Source organism: Tupaia chinensis, unplaced genomic scaffold (genome assembly GCF_000334495.1).
Source record: "Tupaia chinensis unplaced genomic scaffold, TupChi_1.0 Scaffold000399_1, whole genome shotgun sequence".
NCBI classification, from domain to species: Eukaryota; Metazoa; Chordata; class Mammalia; order Scandentia; family Tupaiidae; genus Tupaia; species Tupaia belangeri.
The window spans coordinates 2,006,618-2,014,244 of record NW_006159901.1 but is presented as its reverse complement, the minus strand read 5'-3'; positions in this window follow the sequence as shown (position 1 = coordinate 2,014,244).

Below are 7,627 nucleotides of genomic sequence, written 5' to 3'. Positions count from 1 at the left end.
GAAAAACCTCATCTCACAGCCATTCCTGTACGTCCAATCACTATGCTTCCTTTTGAATATTCTCTCTGAGCCAATGTTTCTAAACTGTGTATTTTCAACAAGATACGAATAGAGGTTCTGTGAGGAGAAAATAAAAGTTTACCATAGTTGACTAAGCTTGGGGCTGGCTGGTAAAACAAACTTAAATAGATTTCTTAATTACAGGATTTCTCTTGAGCATTTAGTCTCTCACCAAAGCAGCAGCAGCATTTAGCATCGATTAGACTCTTCCTCCCTTTGTTTTTCTCCAGAAGTCTATTTTTATCTTTCAAACTTAATTCCCATGGAGCATAGGAAGAACTTCTTGAAAAGACAGAAATAAGGAAAAGACTGTAGGATGGGATTAGTGAGCTCAGTCAGTGGAATATACCTGTGGTATAGACATTTGCTGCTTGAAGAAGCTTTATTTCACATGCCAGCTCTACCTGGTGATCATCCTCTCATCCACCATGGATGGGAATGCCTGATGATAGGCCCCTGACATTCTGTGTCTCAGGAGCCAGGCCTGTTTTATACCTCTAATGAATATCTCCCACCTTTACCATGTCACCAACCTCCATGAGGAGATGGTACTGGCATTTGTCCCTTTCCAGCTATGAGTGGTTTAGGAAAACGGGGTGTGACAGTGTAACACTACATGGATCCAGAAGATAGCAATCTAACAGACAGTTAGCCGCAGCCTGTTTGGATTGAATAAACAAATCCTTGGAAAAGTTAGTGGTGTTGTCTATACAGATGTCTTCAACTACCCTTCGAGCAATAGGCTGCCTTATTCTGAAAGTGTCACCTGCTGTAAATGAGAAGCCAGGCCCACCTCTTCTACCAAGGGGAACTCACCAGGATTCCAACACCTCTCCTGAGATATCAAAAAAATCCAGTTCATAAGTACTCATCTTAGACAAGCATGCTCAATACAGACAAAATCTAATTAGCATATAACCTATAACAAAAACATGCTGGCTGACAGAACCATTGGTGGTATACCAGAAGCTAACAAGCTTATGCAATATAATATTTCTGGAATTCTTTCCAATACACAGCATCTTTTTGTCCATTTAATCTTTCTCTCCATTCAGTTATGTAACAATCCAAATGTCTTTTCCTCCAGAGCCTTACCTAAGCAAATTATCTACAGCAATTTGTCCCCACCAATTTATTCTACTTCACAACATTTGTTGCAATTTGAAATTATTTTAGCCTGTATGTATTTATTATCTCTCTCTCTCCCCTTTAGAATAGAAGTTCATGATGAAAGTATCTTACCTCTTTTGTTTCACTTTATCGCAAATACCCAAAACAAGCATTTCGTAGAATTAAATCAAGCCAAAATATCAAAGAAGGGAAATCCACTCTTCAGTTCATAAGAGTCCTAATTCCCAACATAGCCTTTCTGCCATAGCAACATTTAGTCTATAAAGAAAAACTGGGATATCTTTTTCTGTGGAAACTTTTAAGGAGATGATCATTTGCCTGAAGTGATTATAATGGGCTCTTTAACTCAGGGGCAGGAGGCTAATTCTCATGAACATCTGGGGGAGTACCTGTTTATGTCCACACTAACAAATCATTTCTGCTCACCTTCTATGATCCCAGTCTTAGGTTTCCCCAGTTTTTAGAAGGACCCAGATATTTTTTCCATATTTCTATTCAGATGAATTGCCTAGTATATCATATAATATTAGTGCCCACAATTTTAGCTGGCAACAATTCTGGTGCCATTAAATTAGTGTCAGATATACACTACTCACCTTACTAAACTTCATAGTTTTCATGGCATAAGAGCTATAGAAAGAAAATAATTTATGTGAAAAAAGAAAAACATCTTTATCTCACTTTAATTTTTAAGTGCTAGATAAATGCACCAAGGTTACATCTTTAAACCAATTAAAAAAATAAAACTTTAAAATGTAGCTCACTCTAACTATTCTGCCCTCTCCCTATGAAATCTCTAGATATTTGGAAATGTCTGCATTACTGACAGAATTTTTACACTTCTAACCTGGTTGTTTGAAAAGTCGATTTGAAACATAAAACAATTTTCAAAAAACATCAAGTTTGCTAAATATAGTGGAAAAAAAAAACACAGAAACAATGAGGACTTAGGGACTGTTAGGTTTAAGAAACAGGGGTCTTGGGCCAGCCCATACCATGTGTTATGGAGACTGGATTCCACTTGCCTGACTACACAGTTTGAGCCCCAAACCCAGAGGCTTCAGAAACATGCTGGGCACATATGTGTCCATGTCCAAAATCCCCCAGAAAGGGAGAGATGGATAAGGGATTGCAGCATGACCATTCCCCAGGAAGGGTTATTTTTCCTCTCATTCTCTGTCTCTTTCAGGTTAGCACATGTGCCCTCTGACAAAAATTCAAAAAGAAAATAAGAAAGAGTGACCCAATGTGAAAAGATAAAAAATAAAAACAGACTAATGAACACACACTTTTAATTTTACAGATGCTTCCCAATATTGCATTTAGGCTTTCTTTCTCAGTGAATGAAATAAAGGATAAAGTCATAAGATTTACTACACACAGCTCCCTCTGTCATTATACTTGAGTATGTGTATGAGGAGGTCATCAAAAGTCTATGGAGAATGTGAATTTTGAAAAAATAAAGCATGATTTCAAATATTTTTTGCATCAAAATAAACTCATATTTTAATCCTATTTTTTTCACAAATTTTTTGAAGTCTCCTTATTTTTTTTCTCTAACTATACAGAAAAGTAAAGTTTAGGTCAATTCATTTTATTTCAAATTATAAAAAAATTAACATCACATAGACACTTGTAGAAGATGGATCACTCTTCTGGAGGTTATCTGAGTCCAGACATATTCTAAGAACCATCCCAATGCTTCATAACAACTACAGTAAGAGCTTATTTGGGTAGTAATACAAATCCATATTTGTTACAAATAGCTTTTTGAACATACAATCTCATTGTCAGTCCTGAATATTTTATGGGCAGACTCCTATTTCAAAAGAGTTTATCTTTAAAAATTGCAAGTATTTTTAGGTTTATTTCATTTCTTTCTTTCATGACAGACAGGCTGGAGACTTCAACCGGTCTTGCCATACTGTGATACCCTTCCCTCAACCTTCCAGCTAGCCAGGATTCAGGAATGTCCCTGCTGTGTTTCAGGTGACTCAGTATCTGAACTCATGAGTGGCCATGTGGCTTTCATCTCTGTAGATCAGTACAAAGCTGCCTGCTACTATGGCTTTGCTGAAAGTTGTAAACTTCTGAATTCAGAGTTCAAGTCTAACACTTTACATCCTTATAAGAATTAGGAGTAATTCTAATATATTAGTGAGAAAACTAACTTTTTTCAATCAACTTTTAAATCTCCCTAAAATCACAATCTAAATGGGTAATAGTCCTTCTCTCCTTAAAATGATAATGTTCTACCTTGAACGGAAATTTGATATGTATATATTTCCCAGAATTTTTTTTTTCCTCTGAGATGTTGTAACATTACATCATTATGTTTGGAGAGAGGACATTGCAGCAACACAGAGAACCCAGAATCTGCCTCCGCCCAAGCACAGTGCTAAAAGCAGACATTCAACAAAGGCTTAAGACAGTGATTTTTTTTTTCTAAGTGTCTTCGTTCATTGACTTCGTGGGATTCTGCATGCATATCTGATTTGACCGATTGAAAAATCAGCCCTTTGTTTAAGAAGAGAGGTAACTATGAGCACAAAAGGCGTCAAGGGCTAATCCTACTTTTGTTCAGGTCTTTCCTCTTCAGCACAGGCCTGCCAATCAGTTGCTGCTGTAGAAAACCAAATCCTAATTCTGCTCTCTTTTGACCTTCACACACTGCACCACTCCTTGCTTGTCCAGCAATACTGAATCTCTTTTACCTGTAACACCACTCTGTAACATCGTAGGGCCCAAGAGGAAGCACTAATAGTGATGGATGGCCCCCTGATTCCCCATGGAAGCAGATGCTATCAATACCACTGACCTCAATAGGCAATTGCTCTACTGATTAGTAGGAGAAACAGCAGCTCTTTCCTTGACGGGGTGATAATGGAGAAGAACTCCTGAGTTAAAACAGGAGACTGGGCTGCTGCTGCTGCTGCTGCTGCTGTCATAGGGATGGAAATTCTTTATTCTAGAAATACAACTCTCAAGAGGAGGAGAAAGAGAACTTCGTCAGGCATAGGAGATTAGATTGTAGTCTTGATGCTATTGTTAACTAAAAATGTCAAAAGGGAATTATGTAACTCTTTGGTATTGTCATTAATAAGTACAGTTATAACAAAATAAACAATATTTATGAAATATTTTTATGTGGCAGAAAATATGGTAAGCATTTAATCATTTACTGTCTCATTGGTCCCTTATAATTACTCTTTGAGATAAGTTTTCCTATTATTACCCCAATTCTATTCACATGAAAACTTGCATTTGTGAGACTAGAAGAAATCTATTCAAGTTAGTGAGTAGTAAAAACTTGGTTGCCAAAAGCAGCTAAAAAGGTGTAAAAAGTCTACCAAGACTGTAGAGTACCCGGAGAGATTATGAATGTGCAGTGCTTGGAAATCTGCCCAAGCAGAGGAAAGGCCATTGTCATGTAGCCATACGAGTCTTTCGAGTTATTTTCAACACCTTCTATGTCAAACACTGCTCCAATACCTTCTTTTACTTTCCAACTGCATCCTGGTATCTGATGCTGCCTTTCAGATATTAGAGGAAATGAGAATTTAGAACAGCTTTACTAGTTTGCTCACCTTTTTCCTCAACCACACTTGATACTTTGCGGTGGTGCTGTCACTTTCCTTAAAATGTTGGCATCCCTTCCGCTTTTTTATTTTCCCTCAGTCAGGAGGTAGAACTAACCAGTGGAGCTTAATATTGACTTACTCAACCCTGGATGTCTAGGTCATACTTCTAGATAATATATTTAGGGCAGAAAGTAAATAGGAATAGTAATGACTCTTCTTTCTTGGGTTACATATCCTTTGACTTTACCAGAAGGAATAAAAAAGGAAAAAAAAGGCAAACACTGCAGAGGCTATTCCTCAGGAGTAGGATTATTTACCAATAAGTGGTTATTTCTAATTAAATGGAGCATTTAGGCAACTAGGAACATTTTATCCTCCACACACTCATATATAGACTGCTAATATTATAACACAAAAATACCATTTCTTTAGATTAAAATATTTTCTAGCTTTAAGATTCAATAAAACACAATAAAAAAGGAAAATTTATTAGTCATGTTTTCAAAAAGGGGGCCATAAGCACATTTTAAGTAACAAGCTTCAGAGTATATGACATGCAATGGGAAGGATGTTAGACTTAAAGTCAATATCTTTGAGATTAGGATATGGCAACCCTGTGCACAGGTCATTTGGGCCTAGATCTCAATACTTACTTACTGGATGATTTGGAGAAAATTCTCTATGTCTTGGATACCTTATGTTTAGATGAAGGTAAGTGTAGCCACATTACACGTAATAGTTATGAAAATCAATAGTTAGTAAAGCCTTAAAATGATGGCTATTTCATGTTATGCCAAATATATATATTATTGGGTTTTAGTCCTAGAACTGCCATTAATTCACTGTATGATGTTGGTACAGTTATTTCACTTCTTTGGGCTTCTATCGCCTCATATTTGAAATAGGAATTTCAGGGCCAGCTACATAGCCTAGATGTTAAGGGATCCAGATCCCACATGGCCAATGGCAGTTTGAGCCCATAGTGGCTTGGGAAACACATTGGGTACATGTATGTGCCCAGAGTCCTGACAGGATGGCGAAATGGAAGGGAAGGGATTTCAGTATGACCACACTCCACTGCAGGGGGCTTTCTTTTCCCCACCCCTCTCTCTAGTGAGCACATGTACCTTTGGCAATTAAAAAATAATAATAATAAAGATTTCAATTTCAAATATGATTTCTGAAGTTCCTCCCAAGGCCAAATTCCATGATTCTCTAAGTTATTTTCATTCATCATGCAAATCCGTTGCTCTGTGCATTGCATATAAAAAGTTAAACGCTTCAAATTTCTTATTTGATAATGAAATACTGTCATCAGTTTCTTGGAATATGTTAGAAACAAACAAAAAATGACTAATAAAACTAATAATGTCCACAGCATGAAGAAATGAGCCACTGAAAATAGTCATAGAGATGTTCATTGTTGTGCTAATGAATGGTATAAAGCAAATATAAGTGACTCTATCACCATAAGTCAGTCTAACAGATTCCCTTAAACAAAGAAGAATATAATTAATGCACATAATTTACAAATATAAGGAATGAAGATAACTCCTTAACCACTAGTTGTAAATCATAGTTAAGGAATTACAGTCAATCATTTTAAATGGACTGAAATTCTTACATGTCAGCAGTGAAATTGGTCCTCTGGGTTCTCCCATGCAAGGCTCCTGTGCAGGAAAGGGAGCCAACCAGTTTTATGACCCCTCTCATGTCATTCCTTGTGCAGAAAAGGTGATTGCAGAACTATCTCATTGCCCTGCATGTTTCCTGGGAGAGTCTACACCAGATCACTCCCAATTCTCTTTGACCACCTCACTTCCTGAAAGGTTTTAAACCTAATTATGATTTCTGCTTGGAAACTATGGGTGCCAATTAGATTATATCTGAGACAAGTTTCTATCTCCCATTATGCCAGTTAAGGTTCTTGACAGAATTAGCAGAATATATATAGTATAAGAATTCACAGTGCTGGGGACCAGCAGTTAGCGTAATGGCTATGTCGCTAGACTCCCATGTAGTCGACTGCGGTTCGCGGCCAGGACCTGGGGCTTAAGACTCACACCAGGCGCGTGTGCGTGCATGCCCAAGATCCTGAGAGGAGAATGGAGGGGAAGGGATTGTGGCGTGGCCATCCTCCCTGGGGGGTGATTTCTTGCTTTCTGTCTCTCTGTCACTGTCTGTCTGTCAAGCGCACACACTCTATCCCAAAAAAACCTCTCCAAAAAAAAAAAAAGGAAAAGAATTCACAGTGCTAAATACAGAATTATATTTAACATTATTAATACTTATTCCTGAAAGCATTCTTTCATTCTTTTTTTGACTCAGAAAGCTTAAGGTGTTTTGCAGGTTTCTACTTTATTTGTCAACAGGGTCATTTGGATTTCTTCTTTTAACACCCAGGCTAAGCAAAGTGACCACCCCCTTGATTCCTAGACTGTTTACTCACTCTGAGCTCTACTCCCAGGGCACTGTGCCTCCCAGGTCCTTGTTTTTAATGTTCTTCTATGTCAGGTGCTGCTGTTTTCAGGCCTGCATTGTTTTTGAAACCTCAATCCTCTCAGGTCTGGTCCCTCTGCCTTTTGCACTATTTTACTTTTGATTATTAAATCCCTGACAAATGAAAATGATTATAGAATACAGTGTCCTCACTAGTCTAGATATTCATATTCATTGTTCCATCCCCCAATCCCTCTATAAATAAAAGATGAAGACACTAAATAATCTTGTAAGTCTTTAGAAATGTATATAATCAAAATATGATATGAATACATTTAAACATGGGACCAAAACTAAGTGAACTACCATATTCATGAGTACTTGATACTCTTATCAATCGGGTAGTCAGAAAATTC